At 31.7% G+C, this 21,937-nt stretch overlaps 1 protein-coding gene across 2 annotated transcripts in view; it reads left to right on the top strand.

The window, feature by feature from the left end:
• The window catches only part of LOC130896364 (homeobox protein abdominal-B), a 257,532-nt gene that overhangs the window by 104,321 nt on the left and 131,274 nt on the right, over nucleotides 1-21,937 (top strand). For both annotated transcript variants that reach the window (XM_057804390.1, XM_057804392.1), the window contains exon 3: nucleotides 19,109-19,190. The gene's annotated coding sequence lies outside the window, so the exon portion shown is untranslated. The remainder of the gene's footprint in view (nucleotides 1-19,108; nucleotides 19,191-21,937) is intronic.

The following is a 21,937-nucleotide window of genomic DNA, read 5'->3' as shown; positions in this document are numbered from 1 at the left end:
AAAATCAAGAGATTTTAGGAGCATTAATATATGAAAAGGTCTAAAAATAAGAAATTAATTCATATAATCATATATGGGAGTATTTGCCAGCTATATTATGAGCGGTTTCTTATTGGGAACGTGGCAACGAAACACCAAAATGGACTACCTTTAAAATATTTATATATAGGTATATATGTTCACGAACTAAGTACTATAATATATCGATATTCAGTACAGACTATTTAAATTAACCACCTAAGCTAATAAATAAAGAGACCAACTGGGATGGTTGTCTAAAACTAATAAATATAAACATTAGTCTAGATATCAGAATAGAAGAGAATCAAGATATTGTGCAAGCTGTAGACTATCTAACAACAGTTATACAAAAAACAGGGTGGGAAGAAACATCGCAACGCCAAAAAAATGTACAAGAAAATTATAACATACCCCTTCTCATAAGACAAATTGTAGCAGAAAATAGAAGAGCGCAACGTAGATGGTAATATATTAAAAATCACTTAAACAAAACATACTACAACCGACTAGATAGGGCACCATATATAGCAAAGAATAAATCCTTCCAGACTTATGTTTGGAACCTTTCTCGTGAAGACCATGTCATTTGAAAAAAAAAACAGTATTCTCATCTCCAGATTATAATAACGATGAAAATATAAGAAGTTTTCCTGGAGCATCATGCCAATCATCTTTACCTTTGATGACATTTGCCCCATCAGATCGACAACAAATAAAACTTCTAAATCTCAAGAAAGCTCCTGGATATAATCTAATATCTACTACAAAAGCTACCAAGTAATAGTACGAGTATATCATGCCTCTGATACTATTCAATCCAATCCAATTGGAAGTATGGTTATTATGATTAAAAAACCAGTCAAACTCGTAACAGAAGCTAGCTCATATCGCCCTATGAGCCTACTCCCAATAGTGTCAAAAATATTAGAAAGACAACGTCTACGTAAAATCCAAACAAATGTTCCCATAAACGAACTCATACCACAGCAGCAATTCTGTTTCTGATGCGAATACTGCACAATTCAACAATGCCACAGGATAGTTAACATAATTAAAACAACCCTTGGTTGTAACAAAAGGTGTATGCTGGAGTATTTCTCGACATACAACAGGCGTTCGACAGAGTCTGGTATTATGGTCTCCTCTACAAACTGAAACTACATTTAACGGAACAACTATACTTCATTTGAAAATCTTATGTCACCGACCTCTACTTTCAACTCAAAGTTAAAGATACCTACTCAAATTACCATATGATAGAATTTGGAGTACCTAAGGGTAGTGTTCTAGGTCCATTTCTGTATCTGATATTCACAGCAGACGTTCCAAGCACAGACAATACCTTCATAGCAACCTTTGCAGACGACACGGCAATCATGGCAATAGATGTATACCCAACTGTAACTGCAGAAAAAGTACATCTAAATTTGTTACTATTAGTGAAAAATTAACGTCAATGCCAGTAAATCAGAGCAAAAACATTTACACCAAGAAAATCTGTTTGTTCGCAAATGTTCATCAATAATAGATGAATTTAAATGAGAAACTTACATGGGAAGCAAATATCAAAAGCAAGAGAAAACAGCTAGATTTGAACTAAAAATATGCACTGGCTACTTAACAAAAGGTCTAAAGACTCAAAAATAAATTGCTCATCTAAGTACAAAACTATATTCATACCAATCTGGTCGTATGGAATAGAACTATGGTGCTGCAGTAAACTTTCAAATACTTAAAACCAATCCAATCGTTACTAACCAAAAAATTCATGACGATCTGAAGATCCTACTAATCAAAGATGTGATAAAGAACTATTCCATAAGATACAATGACCACAACAATGAATTAATAAATAATTTATTCAACCAGCCACTAGCAAAGAGAAGATTGAAGAGAATATGATCTATTATTAAGTCTCTTTTTCGTGGTAAGCTTTTTAGCTATAGAAAATATTATATTTCCTGAAAATTTTTAGCTGTGAAAATTAAAGAAATTTTCCAAGAAACTTCTTGAAGCTATGAATATTATTATTATTATTGACTCAGTTATCAGTTGATTCATGAACTCGTTTAACAAATTTTCACTAACAATTTTATGTCAGCATCAACATATTTTTCAACGATATCATCACATATTTTAGCAAAAGAATGATAATTAAACCATAGATTATACGGCTTTTAGTGTTCTTGTTTCTATATTTTTACATTAGTAGGTTTCTGTCTTTATAGTGTCAATGGAACAGAATTTTCCACTATACTATTTATTAAAATAAATCTAAGGAATAATTTCCATCCCTATAGACCAACAACTCGGATTCAATACTATCGAACTTTTAGAAATATTCGAAAATATTCGTACATATATATATATAGTTAACTAAAGTTCCTACCAATCTGTGTCCAACATGGACACGTTATAGGTTTATGGTTTTGTCTTCGTCATCTTTGCCTACTTATGAGAAGAGCGCCTCTAAATCTGAGTGAATGGCAGTGGGTGAAGTGATGTACTATGTCATTAAAAAATTTTATTGTCACGTTAGTAAACGGCAGTTCGCACGTGCCCAAGGAAAGACGACCTATAATAATATTGTAACATCAATAAACCAATCTTTTACATCTAAACATTTGACACAAGTTTTATATCTCCATAAAAATTTAATTTCGAATATGATTGACGAACTTGTTAGAATCATTGGTGCAAAGTTTGTTTTCATTTTGAGATTTGAACCAGTGGCGTTACTAAGAATAAATCTAGTGAATTTTATACTAGTACAGGATTTTGATTCATTATAAATATCAGGGAAATGGAAATAGTGACAGTATAAGAGGATCTAATAAAAAACACAAAATTCGTAATTATGCCAATAGTATTAGGTTGGAAATATCTATATACTATATAACTTGCCCTACATTGATCTAAAAAAGTTTTGTTTTTGTAAAATATTATTAAAAACGAAGATTTAAAATCAATAAATACGAATGCTACCCTGAAAGCTCTTTAAACATGAGAGCCAAGTCTTATTTCATGTATGACTTTGATAGTGGATATAATCTGAAAAATAATCATTCATGAGCCATGGAAATATTGAATATGAATGTGAAAATGCTCTAATTCCAACCAAGATGTTGCTACCTTATGCTACAGAATGAATAGTGGAGTTCAAACGCATTACATCAATCGTTCAGTTATAAATGATACATTCGAAAACGCAGCTCAAACAGTTTTAATTGTAAACATATAAGCACAATATTTGCAATAACATTAGTTAGAAAGCAATATTAGCAAAGATAACGACCAAAGAACGAAAGTGCTTTAGTGTCCGTGAAGACTGTGCGTGCGTTCCGTAATAAGTTCGGTTTTCATTGTCCAACTAATAATAACATCCGTAGAATGGCATCATCACATTAAATATAACGGCTGCATTTTTGGAGGAAAGAATCTGGAACGATCAAAAGTTAGTGAAAAGAGTGTGGGCGCTAGTCTTTGAGTCGAGGATAATGTAGAGGTGGACCGTTTACAATAAAAAAATTTGTATGTACGGCATTTATTGACTTTTGCAATATAGAAAGTGTCAATTAGATGGAAATCAGACGGCGGAAGACTTGGCGTTGATTTTAAAAGATTGGGCTGTGATTATGAGAAAAAAAAGTACAGAGTTTGAAGAAACGATACTGAAAACCATGTGAAACCTAACAAGTAAGCTGTTACAAGAAAAAGTTATTGACCCGTTCAAAAGTGTTCCGTAAAAATAACGAAAATTATAAATTTATGGAATAAAAATACCCTTGAGGTATGAGATTCCAACACAAAGCCACGGTAGAATTAGATTGGCGAGGTGGAAAAACTGCTGCTTGCTTGACTGACTGACTTTTTTTGTATCGAATCTGTAACAAATCGAGTTGAATATAATCCTTTATGCAGCAAGACTTGCCAAGGTGGTTCAAGAATGTGTACTGAAATAACAAAGTTCAATGACTTAAACTTACTATACGAGTAATATATCAACAAAACTATATACACAAAAATATATACATCTACCGATAAAACTACGTCGCGTGAGCTAAGTCTCTGGAAAATGCGCAGCTTCACTGAGATCTCGACGTTCGCGATCTGATCGCTTCGCGGTTTCGATAATGAATTTCTCCACGATTCCAAACGCCTCGCCTGGGCTCGTGTAAATATGGAACAAAGATTTGATAGAAGATTTTTCTGAACGTTAGTATATTGGGGAGGATTGATTTAATTGTATGCTATTTGGACATTAAGAAATTTACTTGGAATTTCCTGGGTCAGGTATCGGTCAGTCAGGTATGGGTAGATCATCGTTTTCTTGAGGGAAGTTGTTGGGAGAAATGTTCACCTGTATTGAGTATTTTTTAATGCAAGGTCACATGGTATGGTTGCTACAAGAGCGTTGAGAATTGTTCCCATATCCTAAAGATATCCGCTGAATCGTGAATTATCAATTCGTTTAGTTTGAGAGATTCACGAAAATCTTGAAACTACGTTTCTATCGTTTGCAGTTGATACAGATTCCAAAGCTTAGAGGGTAATGTCATATTCTGCGAAAAATTCCATACCGGTTACAGCTTCATAAGCCTTCCGTTTAAAGCGAAGTATTTGGTGCTTCTTATCTCATTATACAGCTGTGACTCTTCTCTCTGTTGGAAGAAGAATATGAAGCAGAGTACTAGATTTTTCAAGGATCGTGTATATGTATGTCTAATACCATCTGACCTTTCCGAAGCTGAATTCTTATAGCTTTTGCAACGAACTATTATACTCGAAGAGCTCAGATAGACGTTTGGGAAAATCTCGCATATTGTCTTGACATGTGTTTATTGATAAATTTTGTTGAAATTTAACATTTTCATATCAAACTAATAAATGATGATGAGCATTAAAACCCAGCTATTCATTCGGTATTATAGTCCTTATCTGTTGTATATAAACATTTATGGAAGGTGCCTGGCTTTCATCCATCAAATGAAATCCAGTATATAGCTATATCGATGCTCCGTATTTTGACGTGAAGTGTAGTATCTGTTTTTGTTCATATACCTATTTTATCTTGTTTCTAATCTAGTTTGAGCTGCTTAAGTATCTCATTACATAAACCTAATGCAAATCTTATAGATAAACATATTCCTATAATTGACATTTCTTATAGATAGATATTACTGTATATCCCTGTTCAAATTGTTATTCGATATTTCCAGTAATTTTTATTCTTCCTAAATATTTTATATTTCTTATTATTCCGTCAAATTCCATAGATCAATGATGTTTACTAATTTTCGGCCCTATGATATTATTGTGCGATTTCTTCTTTTATTCTATTGGGTACATTGTATTCCTTCACTATTACACCAATAGGAAGCCTTCTGATATTTTTCGATACCCGTTTATGTAAAACTTAAGAAGAGTCAGTCTTAGTTTAGTGTAGTTTCGATGATTTATTGATTAGTATTAAAATACTATCGGAAGTAATATTGGTTTATGAGACGTCAAAATATTCACTCACATTATTATTATTATGACTAAATTGTTCATTTGTTAGGCTAAATTGCAATAAAATACTTAAAGTATCAACAAGAACATAATAAAAACACTACTGAAATATGTGAGAGTTTTCCAATTTTCACCTCGACGTTCTGCTCCTTTTAAATTTCAATCATAAAAAAAGATCGTATGGGTTTATTACATTTTTTATGTAATAAAAAAATTTCGTGGTATTTCTTTTATTCAGTGATATATTCCAACATATGTTAATTTCTATATTTGCCAAAATAAATTAGGTTACCTTCTGCAAAAAAATCCGGCATAGTTGACCTCAATTCGGTTCTTTCAACGTCCTGAACTTTTTCGTTGGTAATTTTTGGGTGATAAAGGTAGATGACCAAATACTTTTCACTAGAACTTTTGATCATTCGTTATATTAGCACTATGTGATCGTGAATTGTAATGGATCAGAGCTACATTAGATAAGAGCATGCCCCTTATGCTGCTCATCATTATTATACCGTTTGATAGACGTTATAGGGGACACCTTTCTCTTCGCATTTGGTGGATTTCACTTAACGTTATTGGGAACCATGGAAACGAAGATGGATGGATACAATTCTGCAAATAGAAGAACTTGGAATTTCTGGAGATTCTGTGAAATGTTGATCAACTCTGTCAACCAAAGTAGTAGCGATATACCTGAATCCTTAACCATCTTAAGCTCCTTGTCCGTTCGACCTTCGTCACATTGTACCTGTTATTCATACAGTGTCAACGTATAGCATAGAACTGGATTAGTCACTAAAATAAGACTAACAAGTGGAAGTAGTGCTTCTTATTGGAAAAAAGCTAATCCTACCCTGTAAAAATTCCGTTTAAGAAGACAAGGATTATCCACAACATTGCAGAATGGCATTATAGAAATAATTCAAAGATGTGGGATTCATAGAGGTATAGAATATACCAAAAATCTGTCTTAGTAGAAAATAAGAAGGAGAATATTTGCGAAAATTAGGCAATCTAGAAGATATAACAAACATTTTATTAATCAGATTTTTGAATTACGGGATACACAGTTTCAAAATATTAGTAAGGTCATATATTTTATCTTTAGGTCAAAATCTATGGGGCCCATACTGATCATTTTGCTCATGAAACCTTAGAAGCACCATGTTAAGTAAGCAACTATTTTTATATTTAAATTACGGCGCACTTCAAAGTTTTGAAGTTATTACTCAATCTTCGGACAATATTGGTAGGTACGTTTGCCTGATTTTGCAATAATGTAGTTTTTAATTCAAATCGTTGAATTCTGTTGTTTTCTATATTTTTCACTAAGTACTAGATTTTTTTCCATTGTAGTACCTATCAATATTACTCTAAACATATCATTGTAATAGTTTTTATAGTGTCAACAGAAATAAAATCCATGAGAATGTCATTATGATGACTCATAATATAACATAAATGATGTCGCTGGCAATGTTGGTAGTAAGAAAAAATAAAATGTAGGATAAACTCGAGTATAAAACAAAAGAATCTGCTATAGCGCCTTGGCTCATGCGTAGTTTATTCGAATAAAAACGATAATAAATTCTTCATTTAATTGCGAAACGATGTCAGTAGAGATAACAATAAAGAATTGATTTTACATACGGGTAAGTACTAAGATAAAATATCCTATCACTTATATCCTGAAGACAGACGAACGAGTTAAACCGGTGTCGGCGCGCATTTTTCTTGAAAATGAATTAGAAGGAATAAATTTCAAAGGAAATTGCGGCGCACAATCTCGTAAATGTCAAATAAGATAACTAATGCCAACGCACACTTTAAATATTTTTTTAAAAGTTATTATTGCTCGAATGCCTTACGCATTTTTTTCTAAATTAGCTCCGTTTATGCTTTTATAGTCATAATACCGTAAAAATGCGTATATTTGTAATGGAAACAGCCAATTACCACAAAGAAAGAAGTGCTGGGAGAATTAATCGAATCCGTTTATAACAGCGTTCAATTTTATTAATATATGTAGCTTTCAACCATTCCAACAATCATTCCAATTTTTCTAAATTTTCTAAATTCTAAATCGGTTTTACATCTTTATATCTCTTCCGATTCTTGATCTACCACTCTCTCGATCAGTCCAGTCTTGTCTTGTAAACCTTTCCCGCTATAATTTCCACTAGTCTAAATTGGACCAGTTAGCTATAAATATTATATTTATCAATAATTCACTATTTTCGCAACTCTATATATGATAATACTTATGTTTTTATCGAAAATTGTGTATTTCAAGTTTCGATTGTACATTCGATAATTCTTCTTCAATCATCTTCAAAACTGACAACGTAAAAATTGTTTTTCGTCGAGCGGTAAACCTAAAGTCATGAATTCACCTTAAATTCTATTCCATGATTATTTTCTAGTTAGAAGCAACCTAGCGCCAATGTCGTTTATCTGAATTTGGATTACCAAATTTTGTTTTAACATAATGAAGTCTGTACCCACAAACTTATAAGACTTCCTTAAGACGTTTTTGAAATGGTTGAAACATTCCACATTTTTTCAGGCATTCTGTCATTTTGTATAAGAGTTGCTGTTCGACCAGATAGGACTAGATAACTTTCTTATACCATCTATGCGGATATAGATATCTATGTACTCGTATACATCTATAGATTTGAGTTTCTTATCGGCGTTTTCTTATTTTTGGTGCCAAAATATGCAAAATGTTTGATCAACGTGCAAACGATTCATTCATTGCCCGACATTTTTTTATTAAATCATAAGTTTCATTTACAAATTTTGTAAGTTTAACTGCTTCCTCTCTGTAACACACTCAATCTCGTTATCTATCAGCTGTATGTAGTTACTTTTCATTTAGAATATGTTCATCAAAGAGATCACGGAAATTGTTTGCATTGAAATAGTTTTATTGAAAATCAACAAACCTCTCCGTGTTTTGTCCCAGAGAATATAAAAAATTGACGTAAGTATTAATTTTTTCAACAAACCCTTCAATACTTTATACCAGTTAAATTTTCCACTCTGTATATTTCAATGACAGTAAAGTAAAATCACCTCTCGAAATTAATTATATTTAATAATCACGAGCGGGTAAAAAATATTGGAAAGATTTGTTTCAAACTGGTGATTATCTAAAATGAACAATTAAAAGCTTAGAAGCTTTACAATAAACCGCTTTTAATTTTGAGTTTCGCATTACCTAATCAATTTAGATGTTCTTGTTTGCTAGTGCTAAGTCGTTATTATTATGAACATTAACATACAGGTGGAGTATTCTTTATTGGTTCATCATTGGAATCGCCAATTTTCAATAATAATAAGTATGGTTTCAACAAGTTGATAGAATCATAAATTCTACTATCTTCTTTACATGGATGATATCTAGCTATATGCAAATGAGCGTCAAACCAATTACCTTCACATGGATTCTCCACAAATGTAATAAACGAAAATCTGCAAATACTCAACGGTGATATTAGTAAATTTTCTCAGTCAATAAAAATCAAAGACCATCCAACCATTCATCATCTGATTGTAGTGTGTTGGCTACTAATTACTATCTGCAAAATGAACTTAGGTCTTCTCAACACCTATACAGCGTATTACAAGTACCAGACGCAGAAGTTGCACGAATTTAACAATTTTAGACTCTACTATACTAGGTCTATTGTAACCGATAGGTAGGTGATGAATAACAGACCTGACATCGTGGTAGTTGATAGAAGAGTCAATTCAGTCCTTCACGTCGACTTGTATATACCCATTATCATCAATAAACACCTAGAGAAACTGCCTAACTACGCAGATCTCTGTGATTAATCAGATGTGGCACAGATATTATCTCAAAAATGAGATTATCAAAAAACTCCTTCGCCGACATCCAGAAGGCTGGAATGTTAAATACTTGTCGCAAGTTTATAATGTTATCAAAACTAACAACTACAAAAAGAATGACATTGAAGATCCGACAAACGCACAAGGTGTCAATGAACATCAGAGACCATTTAACAAATAACATCTGCATAATCAAGTGTGCTACATCTTTCACGAGAAACTGGTCAAGAAGTTCGGTTTTCTCAACACCTACATACCGTACTACAAGTACCAGTCACAGAAGTTGCTCGAAAATGACAACTTTAGACTGTACTAGTCTTTCGCATAAATATACATCCACTCCTGGACATAGGTCTCTTAAATGCAGCTGAATTCATTTTGAAATAAGTGTATTAACTTATGTGAGTACTTCAAAATAGTAAGCCCATGTCTCTTTGGTTTAAACATGATTTGCGAATGTAGGATTGGAATGGAGTTGTCACAGTATGTCTTTAGCTTTTCTGATTAAGTGTTTTTGAAGATTTAAATTATTTGCTGCAACGCATTATTTGCACAAACAGTGGTTCTTAAGGTATATTTTTAAACTCTGACGTTCGCGCCCGTGCTGACGCTATCGTTGGCCAGACATTGGAACGCGAGCGCAGGTGTTTGCGTTTATAAATCACACGTAATCTGTTAAATCTATGTTGACGCGAACGAAGGAGCTAACGCGGGCATGAGCGTATAAGTTACCTTTATTTCATTCAAATAACGATTGCCTGATACAATTTTTTTCACGTGTAATAATCCAATGAAGTTAATTTGTTATATAGACCGGAGCACTGGGAAGCTGTTGAATTTGAGATAATGATCAAAATTTTGAAAATCCAGAAGTTTTTTTTATTATAAATGGACAGTATTGCGTTGACGGCGATATGTTATTACTAATTGACGAGAATGAATTATCACAAACAAATAGAAGAACTATGCCACTAAATGAAAAAAAATAGCTGGGTGTCATGAAATAAATTTCGAGTATTTAATTAATAACCTCAATAACCTCAATGTCATTCTGAGTTAATCCGAATGTATCATATCAGCAATGTAATCTCACAGTCGTAGATAAAACATAATGAACTTGTAGTAAAACAACAGCAGATTAAGCGGAATCTTAATAACTTCAGTGAAATTGCGTCTAATCCGTAGTTGTGTATATAAGCGAAGATAAGATTAATGAATTTGAAGATGTCATCTAACTGAAGATAAACAACTCAAACTAGGATGAACTTGATAATTTTTATCTGTTCATATTTCATAGAAATAAATATTATGTTAGCCTATTCATTACATCCTTAAAATATGAATAATTATTTCACCTAGTAACCAATTTGTTATAAAATATTTCTAGCTGCACGCCATTGACTTGGCAATTTCTTTCCTTTTCAGAAGTCTATTTTGTAAGTAACTCGCTACAATTGTAGTGTACTTATGTGAAAATATCAACTCAAAAAATGTATTCAAGTGATTGGTAAAAACATTGTGAATGTATTTCATTCATAATGAATCTCACGAAAATTATTTCGGACACTATTTTTCTTTGAACATAAAGAGTGTTATTATATTTATGTAGTGTTCATGATAGTATTTTACCTGAATCTGTTTCAAATTACAGAGTAATCCAATGATTACGAGATTATAACGGGATCTCCATCTAAATCAATTTAAATCACACCACGAGTTAACTATAACTATAATCATCATGTATATGCACAGACTTACCGAGTTTTTGAAAGTGACTAACTTTCAAATAATCTGCATTTAAGGCTCTTGAATAGTGAGGGTAAATATTTACATTTCGTCCTTCACAGTAATCATGATGTTATTGTCAGTTACTTTCTCCTCGACGTTTTTATTTCTTCGTTATGCAATAGAAGTTTCGAACGATTGTAATTCAAGGATGGGCATAAAATTTGAATTTTTTTCACATATTCTGTGTAAATGTAACGTTGAACCGATTTATGTTGAAAAATGTATATTACTATAATTATTATGGATATAGCTTTATGACAAGTGTCATAAATACTAAACTTGTCTTTGTTGTGATATAAATAAATACAATCTGAATTATGAACATTGTTTTGAATTTAGTAGATTTAATGAAAAACTTTTCAGCTAATTAAGAAATTATGACTATAACGATACATTAAAATAGGAGAGAAAAATAATGTTTCTAATGTTTGTGACCACAATTGATACTGGTGTTTATCGCTTAGAATTGAGATTGGGGTTGTTTCTTTTGTCTCTTGATTTTTGAACATTAAAAATTATTTCTTCCTATTGGCTCTCTACTATTATTTCACAAGAGTAGCGTGTTTTATAAATTATTGAGGTTTGCGGTTTTTATACTTTTCGGAATTTCAACATATTGGTATTAACCTTAACACAAAATCTGTGTGAGTGGGTAAATCGTTGATAACTACTTACTCAATAATAATTATTGAACATCTAGAATCTATATAAACAAATAAATATAATGGGAGAATTAACTCATTAACTATTAACAAACAATAAAAAAAATTGAGAACAAAAATTTGAAACGGTCTAAATATCCGTATATTTACGAAAAAATTAAACCAATATATAATAATTCTTCTAAAATAATTTAAATTATAACATAACATTAAATTCTTCATAAAATCGAAGTAAAAAGAAAAGGTTGAGACGATGAGGCCACAGTACTAGTAGTAAGGGCTTACTTATGCTTAATTTTGACTAAAACCTGCCTCAGATGTCGCACCAGTTTCCGTGCAATGCAATCTTCACTAAACCAGTGCCTGCACTGAATTTATTGAATCCATTAGACCTGTCCTATAGAGTCCTTATTTTCCATACCACAACCATTACAGCATGAGATTAGTTTTCTCTCTCTCTATCTGACATAGTCTTATCTTCGGGATTGGCGAGGTTAGAGTCTCTATCTACTAAGTATTGTTATTCATCTTATTTTTGTTTTTTTTTTCTTTTGCTTTGGTTTTTTGTGGTTAATTTGTTGCGTTCGGTTGCGTTTTCGTTGTTTTTTACTCTGTTTTGCTCTTTTAGTTTTTTCTTTATGCTGCTCTATATTTGCCACAGATACGGCGGCGATTTTTGTGACATAAATATTCTTGTTCCAGGGACATCTATGTATCCTGATTTTGCGTTTTTCCCTCTGCACACACATGTAGAGGAATGAAAAATCCTTCCACCGCTTTAAAAACTAATTACTATGATAGTTCCACCTCTTACATCTGATATATATTAGCTATTCGCTATATATATGCACATATTGTTCTCCTTCTCTCTATTCTCCACACCATGTTGCTCAATTGTAGACCAGATTTCCTAGGAATCAAATTATTTGTCAACAACTTAAAATATCTCGGAACGATAGTTTTATTGAAATCAGGATATTGATCTTGCGAATCTTTTTCGTACACTAAGTACAGGATTCAGTAAGTCATTCTAAGCCAACTTCTGTTGAGATTAAGTTATCATTTAATCATTTCTCAATTTACATAACTGTTAACCAGAGCACTAGTAACATTTTACGTAGTCCTAACACCACTATTGCAAGGCAACCATTTGATAACTATATACCTAGCAAAATCCCAGTTAATGCTTCAGAATTGGAATAGGATTCAAAAAAGTTTATCAAATAGATAGACAAATAGAAGAGCTAACAGATAAAGATGATCGAGTTGTATTCGCTTGCCGTCAGAAAATATCTGAGCAGTACAACGCTTCTACGTGTTACAAAGAGGTCCATATAAAGTCTTTTCTGATTGTTATTAGCAAAAATGCATTTCCAAATATTTTAGAGAGATTCTCAGGGTTCACGCTTATATCACCAATAGACTAAGAGTTAGGTGGCGTGATTACTCAGCCTTACCACCTAAAAGAGGACAGATTTTTATTCACTTTAGGTGATTATAATGTTCCGAACAACTTCGCGAAATGGGTCCTTATGCTGGCCCTGTTCAGCTTAAATGAAATTTCAAAATTCGGAGATTTCGCGCGACGCCTTTCATCTACTACGGACGCTACTTTGATGTTTCTTTTGGAACTTTTTATTATAGCAGGCGGTTTATTTATTCCATCAAGTTGTTACGACTCTAGAAGTCTTTGGGAACAAGCAATTTTTGGTGACTACTGCTTGTTTTTAAAGGAAGTAGGTTTTACGCCAGCTGTAAGAAAAAAACAGCATAATTTCATTGTACTTAATTCATGTTTAATGATTTGATCTTCTATTTTACTTGAAATAAATATATCAACTTATTTACACTAACATTCCCGTATAAATAATTGACATAAACTAGAAAACAATGCATTTATAATACTTTTTTCGATTGTGTCTAATACTAATAAGATAATTCTAATAAAAACTACGTACTACAGATTTAATACTAATATTTTCAAATTGAAGACTGCAATCAATTATTTACGGTGAGAAGCTTATTCAGAAAATCGAAAAACAATCCACCCTTTATACCAAACTAATATATGCTTTACAATTTCAATATCGAAAAATTTATTTCAAATATTTTGAATAGATAAAATTATGTAAAAACCAACAACTACTATGGTTTTTATGATGTTTTTATAATGTTTTTAGAATTACAGTTGAAGTTTGAAATAAGTGAGTTAATATCTAGAGATGCTTCTACCTTTTGTTCAAATGTGATCATGTGGTTTTATAACGAAATGTCTTGTGTAGAGTCACGCCGAAAAAACATAAAACTCGCTTATTTTAAGAGAGTTTATCTTTAAACATGTCGGCCGTTTCACGTTTCTCGCGCCACTCTCCGCTTTTATACAGGGAGATATTTGTTGTCAACCTGTACAATAACTTTTTAATTTTATGAAGCTCGTTTTCTTTCAGTGTCGTGTCTTAGTTAGAGAGCTGGCATTTTACTAGAAAGTAATTTACTGTAGAATACGATGAAACGAATCTTACCTGTATCAACGAAATGAATTAAATAACATTCATGAGAACAACGAAGAACGATCAATTCTGAATGCTAAACCAGCATTTGTTTACCAGAGGTGTTCGGAATAATCAGTCACAGAAGACGAATCGTTCTCCACTACGACAATGCGACCTCTTAAACACAATTAAAAATAAAAGTTTTTAAACAGTCATAACATCGAATTGATTGTTTATATGCCGTAAGTCCTTATTTGACACCCAAAGATTTCTTCTTATCCTTACAAATCAAAAATAAATTGCGTCGTTAATATGTTTTGGAGGTACCTACCTCAATCGGAATGAAATCGGTTCAAACGCATGCAAAAGTGTATTGATGTTAATTGATAATACAATAAGGCTATATCCAATAATAAATATTTGTTTTTATTGTCTATTTCAAAATATAAGTATAACCATTTTTCCGTATAATAAACAGCGAATGCAAAGTTGTACGAATGCCGTGTTAGCTCTAAAGCTAATATTCTCTTTACATTCCATACAAGACATATATATCAATATGTACATCAAACGTTTAAGAATAACCGTAGAAAGAAAAGGCCATCAAAGTTCATTCAAAAAGATGAAGTATCTTAAATTATATTTTTGTGGAGGCCAAGCTGAACACTGACATTTCATGAGCATAATTTAAAAAATATGTATTCAAGTACAATGAACAAACCATTTTGTAGGGCTTCGTCTTCGTGGTTAAAATTCCACCCCCAATATTTCCAACAAACTTTGTCAAATTAAAATTATAAATGCCGTCTTCATTCTTTAAGCAGATACCGTCAAAAATGTTATAAATAGTAAATTTTATGCTAAATCAGCAAGGAAACGAATTGCTTGTGATTAATGATTTTAAATTTAAAAAACAGAGAATACAAAATGGTGGCAAAATTTTTTGGTGCTGCTCAGTAGGAGGATGTAAAGCAAAGTGCCATACCGATGGAGGTAAGTTAGTCAATCAGATGTAGAAGCGATTAACTCACTAACAACAAGCGGAATGTGAACAACAGGAACCCTTCATATGACCAGAACCGTTCAATTTTCCAAGCAGAAACCACTTAGAAGCAGAACTGAAGAAAATATGAATCCGCATCAAGCACTCGAATGGAAATCTATGTTTATATTCGATCGATGCTTCTTGGGAACAGTGACCATGGCAGGTCTAATAAATACACCACCTTAAGCATATGAAAGAACGTAAATGAAAAAACACCAATTACTGTGAATTTTGTTGAGAAAGTATCCGGTTTTCCTAAATATTTTTATTGGCATCTTTCATATTGAATTCTGACCATTGGCCATATTCCAGACCTTCTCAAATCTATATTGGGTAGGTACAAATTGGGCAACTACAGGTTCAAATGAGTAAACCCAGGTCATGTTCCTTAAATTTACAAAACTGTTACGAAAATTGAGTTTAACTAATGAGAAAAGTATTGGGAAACGTAGTACCTAGCAGTTGTTTGATAAAAACTTATTATACATTAACGAAAATCTAAAACTTTATTCTAAAGCTACAAAAACATGCAAACGTTTCTTGAAATATTTAAGAGCTATCAACTTAAATTCTCATACAATTTCTTTTTATTAAATAGAACTAGAATAGATTCAAAGATAGATAAGGAATATTGGAAGAATAAGAAGCAGCAACAAAATAAGATAATTTACTTAGTCGGCGGACATTCAATTATTTGATTTAAATTATGATAAAGCTAACAACCAGTTTTATTCGGTGAAATACATATGCAAATCAATCTATATATTGACTTGAGCTGAAGAATCCATCATTAATATTCAAAGAAGATACTATTCCATATATAGTCGAAATTAAGACATACTTAATAGGTGTCGGTGGATTAATTAAAAAAAAGGATCATTAATAGGTACGTAAAAAAGTTTAACTTTCTTCAAAATTCCGTAGATGTTTTTATGACTTTAGAGAAAAATAACAAGTCTTAACAGATATTTATTTTGAGTTGTTCGATGCTATTGTAGCAAGAAATCTAACATTGAAATATAGGAGGATAGCTACTTAAATTTACAGATATGTCGAAGCTGATATCGCCATCATAAAGTTTGAAACTTTTACATTTTCGATACAGGATGGATATTGTGGTGGTCATTAAACATCGGCTGTTGTGCAAGAAAACATCGAAGTCCTGTGTAAACTGATGCTGCAAGATCGTCATGTGACATACAGTGAGATTTGGGCGTACTTGGGCATTACTTCTACTTGCACACATTCAATATTGTATGAACATTTGGCTATTGAAAAGATTTGTTGGCGTTGGATACCGCATAATTTGACAAACGTTCAAAATAGTTTTTTGTGGACACAGCATTTTTTTCGATACCTAGATTTAAATGCAATAAATATGAATCATACTCAAGAATTCTAGTTATATCATTCCACTTAAAATAGCTGGATATGTATTATAGTCCAGGAGCCAGTTAGTATTGATACCACATAAATTGACAATCGTTAAAAAAAACTCGTGCTGATTGATGCAAAGAAATGCTGGATAAATCCAATCACTGTGCTGAGAGTAATAGGCAACGAATCATGGATCTATGCATATAAACCCGAAATTAAGCAAAAATACGATCTCTCACACATCAGTTCGAACAAAACGTTTTTGAACAGTCAAAACATCGAATTTATTCATCATCCGCCGCACAGTTATTGTTTGGCACCCAATGATTTCTACTTATTCGCGGAGATCAAAAACAAATTACGAGGTCGACGTTTTTCTACACCTGAAGGAGCGGTTGATGCGTTGAAATCATAAGCTTTGGAAGTACCTCAATTGGAATGGATAAACTGTTTCGACAATTAGTTCAAACGGATGAAAAAGTGTATTGATCTCAATGGAGAAAAGCAATAAAATAATTATAAATATTTGTTTTTATTCGTCTTTTTTAAAACTTAAGTAGCAGCCCTCGCATTATCTAAGTATTTAAAGTGCGCACAAACACATTTAGAAAACAATTCGTGCATCTAGCGCACACCAACTGTGTCGAATCCGAAAGATCATTCACACAAGAAAATTTTATCTACCTAAGTGAGTCCTAGAGACGGCCAAACATACAATCTTTTGAATATTCATTATCATTAATACAAAACGATTTCTAAGCTATCAGCAACATCTAAGATTTTCCAAAATAAGCAAATGTTCAATATTATATAAAATATTGAACAAAAATTGATAGAAAAAATTAAATAACAGTCCAATTACCATGAATCTTACAATCATTTCATTTACTTAGTACGTATCATTTTGACAGCCTAATCTGAATCATTACTATATAGATAAAATAATCAAAATGAACAAAACCAACGTAAGGCATGTTTGCTCCCAATCTTAAATACTCGTTCTATTCTTGACCGAGCCAAAAAATTCTAGCAACAACCAGTCAAGAAAATCAATCTAAACGACACTCACGAATAATAGCAAGAAAATCGGCTCACACCCTACACTAATATCTATTCTAAATGATTTTCAATTAGAGAGCAATATCTCAATTGATGCTTTTTAATATACTTATCTAACACTCCATATAAATTATTTGTAATGATCAGGTGCCGAGATTTGTTCATATTCGAAATATTTTTTTTTAAAACTCAGCATATTTACTATACCTCCGACTTAATACAATCAATATGAATCATACTCAAGAATTCTAGTTATATCATTCCACATAAAATAGCTGGATGTGTGAAATATTGTTCTTAGTATTATAGTCCAGGAGCCAGCTAGTATTGATGACCAAAATGAAGAAAACTAAGATTTCATCCTATAGTTCATTAGTATTGCTTCTAAACCAAAAGTAACCGTCATTTGGTAGCCACTCATAAACGTACAAACAAAACTGAGGCTTTATTGGTGCTGTTATTATGATATAAACAAAAGTTGCCAGCTGACTTTATGTTTGGTGGTTATGTTTTATTTTCCCGTACTAACATCTGAAAAATATGCTCTATCTGTTAATCCTACAACGACACTGTTTTTTTCTGATTTGGGATGGCATGAATTATAATTAAGATATCTTCCAGACCATGTTTCTTTTGTATAAAATTTAGTTTTTATTTTATTATTGATTTCAATAACTGTCATGTGTAAGAAATTCATTTTGTTGTCTAAAATTTTTAAAATGAATTGGATACTTGATTTAAATTTATTAAAGTTATCAAGGATTGTATTCCATTTGTTACTAAGAATTACCTCTAAACAGTCGTCAACGTATCTTCTGAAAAACACTACATTAATATCCATATCATCCAGTATCTTCTCTTCTTAGTTTTGAGTTTTTAAATATACATTTACTTCAATAAACACATAAATAACCACAGAAACTATAACTGTATGATAGTTTGCACGTGTTAACTATATATTTTCTGAAAAATGTTTGAAAAATGTCAATTTAATTCCTATTATAAAATATTATGTATATATTCCTGGTTTGCTTGAGTTACATATTTAATTTTCTTAACTACGATAATCTCTACCGTCTATTACATTCTTAAAATCTATTTTATATCAACTAAAAGTTTGGTGTCCACAATTTTTTTGTCAATTTATCCATCTATATAATTCCTAAAAAGAATATTATTCCGAGTCTCTTCATTTATTTATGCGATGCATTTGCCATCTCTGCCATTCTTAAAATTATAAATTATGATTTACGATAACTAATTTTCTGAAACTAATTAACTTTTTAAAATTCCAGATCAAATCGATCGCCATCATGGAGTAAAGAAGTCATCACGGTCTGAGTTATTTCACATCTGTCCCACCGCCAGCCATCTTAGGTGAGTAGACATTTCTTGTTTTGAGGATCTTTGTGTATCTCGACGGTAATTGGGAAAGCAAAGGAGGGGTTCTAAACAGAGCTGGCTTAAGATAATACGAAAGTTCTATTTGGAATTGTAGTTACAAAAGTAATTATTTTTTTTTATCTACTATATAACGGCATAATATGTAATAATATACGTTAGATATTACTTAATAATTTTATAAATTTAGGGTTATTTGTGGTTTCAACTTCGAGATTTTCAACATTTTCTTGTCAACTTTTATAGGAGCACTTCTTCTTGATTAGTTCGAGTAGTTACCTATGTCTAGTACCTACTACTACTAGTACTACTACCTATAACGTTTTGCTTTTCAAAAAATTGTTTCTATGATTATGCAACATAGTAGGCGTTAATATTTGTGATAAAGTTAATAACTATACCATAGAAAACGATATATTCGGAAAAAACAATGCTTTTGAATTTGTATATTATAAGATAGGTATAAGAAAAACTTTTGATACAACTTTAAGAATACCAAAATGATTTTTCAGCTTATTATCTCTAAATATTTCATAAGATGACGTCAGGGAGATCCTTGAACGTTATTTTTATAGTTGTTATAGCTTATTATAAAAAAATTGATGATTTCCATTCCGAGTCCGTTCAGGCATTCTACTCAACCGATTTGCTTAATTTTTTTTTCAAAGAAAGATATTGATATACAGATCAGCCATCAACCATCGGATTTCATCTAGGTACTTTTTACCATTCTCAAGTTATACGATTTCCCCATGTACATTACTTATGGGAGCTTTTCACATACACACGTTCTATCCTCAATATTTCAGGTTCTAATATAGCTACAGAGTATGTTTTGGTTTAAGAACACTCGCTGAAACACCTTCTTTCTTTTGAGTTTTTGAACACTTAAATCGGTTGAGTTGGAGAGGAGCTAGGCGCGGACATTCAATGTGGAGTTATGGATTTTTGTAGGTTTTTGGCAATTTTTCTACATTCAAAGATCTATATCTCAGGTTCTAATATAGCTACAGAGTTCGTTCTTTTTTATTATAATGATTTCTGATACTTATTTAATGGATTCTATGCGAGTGAAGCCGCGGGTAAAAGCTAGTAGCTTATTACTTTGACTAAACCCTCTTCTCGAAATATTTCTTATCATAGATTTTCTGATCGATGTTATTGTTATTTATTTGTTATCAAAATGATCATAAGTACCTACAGTAAACATTTTTTTCCAATCATTCATATCATTTTCATAATTCCATATTATGATTAGTGTCTATATTTGGAATAAAATTGAAGAGAAATTCAAAGAACCATATTCAAATAATCAAAATCCAAATTATTGGAACTTTCTTTCAATTCAGCCTCAAAGAAGTTCTATATTTATTCTATTTCGAACCTTATCATGTTTAATCTTCTGTAAAGTTGATAGTTATCCAGCCAATGTACCTACTCATGCCTTTTAGTTATTATATTTCCTTTCCATTTCAGTTTTTTGCCTCATTATGCCACTCTCACTCCCACTTCTCTCTAATCTTCTAGCCGCTTCCAATATTAGTCTTGCTATATTTGTCTAACCTTCTTCAACTTTTGGTACTCATTTTACCCATCTAACTTCTGACACAACCACCTCAGGCTCTGCACCTTGATTGTATGGGTTATACTTATATACTTATAAAATTTTGACACTTCTCTAGTTGTTTTTTTTTCTGTACACTCCATTTTCTCCAATTTCGTCAAATTTCTTTTTGAGTATTTTACGTTCCGATATTTCTAGTTTATTTTGCTCTTCATTATTCTTTGTTCTGATTTCACAATATTTTAACATAGTTTTAGTTTATTACACAAGATAATTTGAAACCTATCAATAGATAAGCTCATAATTAACTTGCAAATTTTTAATATTAAAAATCTTATAGTTTAGTAATCGATTTCTACTCATTCAGTCTATAATTAATCATTATAAATTAAAATTTTGGTTGGAATAATATTTATAATAGGCTTATATAATATGACTTGGAGTTTTTGATTTACATAAAATCAGAATAAAACCGACCCTGGAATTTTGTGTCTGTGTATCCGTGATTGGGAATGCAGAGGCGGAGTCCCTGTTGACATATTTATCTGATCCGGCTGGTTTTATAAGACGCGGTTCTGGTTTTCGAAGTCGTTTATTTTTAGCTTCAAACCGCCTTCCTTAAATAGCTTGTAAGGTGAACAAGCTGAAGAGACCGGTACGTACAGAAATCGTTTTAAAGCTTTCCATGAATATCTTTTCTCCGATGGGATTATAACGGTTTGTAGTTGCCTTGGGCTTGTTTTATAAATTACAGGGTTAACAAAAAGTATTCAAGATTGATATATGTTGTATCGTTTAAGGTGAAGGATAGTAGGTAATCAAAATATATTCGGACCAATAAGAAATTAACAAATATATATTTTTTTAATTTTTTTGAAATATAAAAGCCATCGAGAATGCTATACCTATTATCATTATTATTATTGTTGATTAATATTATTATACTGAATACACTTGGACCATACATCAGTACTCACAATTAAAATATCTGAGGCACGTTACCAGAAATTTCATCTTCATTATTATACTCACAATATTGTGATGATTTATGGAATTTTATACATCACATTTTGTAGATAATTGATTCATAATTGCTTTGGCGACAGATAAATTTGATTGAGGTACAGAACATTCAAGAACAAATTTAACAAGTGAAGAG

This window comes from Diorhabda carinulata, chromosome 7 (genome assembly GCF_026250575.1).
Source record: "Diorhabda carinulata isolate Delta chromosome 7, icDioCari1.1, whole genome shotgun sequence".
NCBI lineage: Eukaryota > Metazoa > Arthropoda > Insecta > Coleoptera > Chrysomelidae > Diorhabda > Diorhabda carinulata.
Note: the sequence above shows the minus strand (reverse complement) of the source record. Positions and strands in the feature narration are given on the sequence as shown.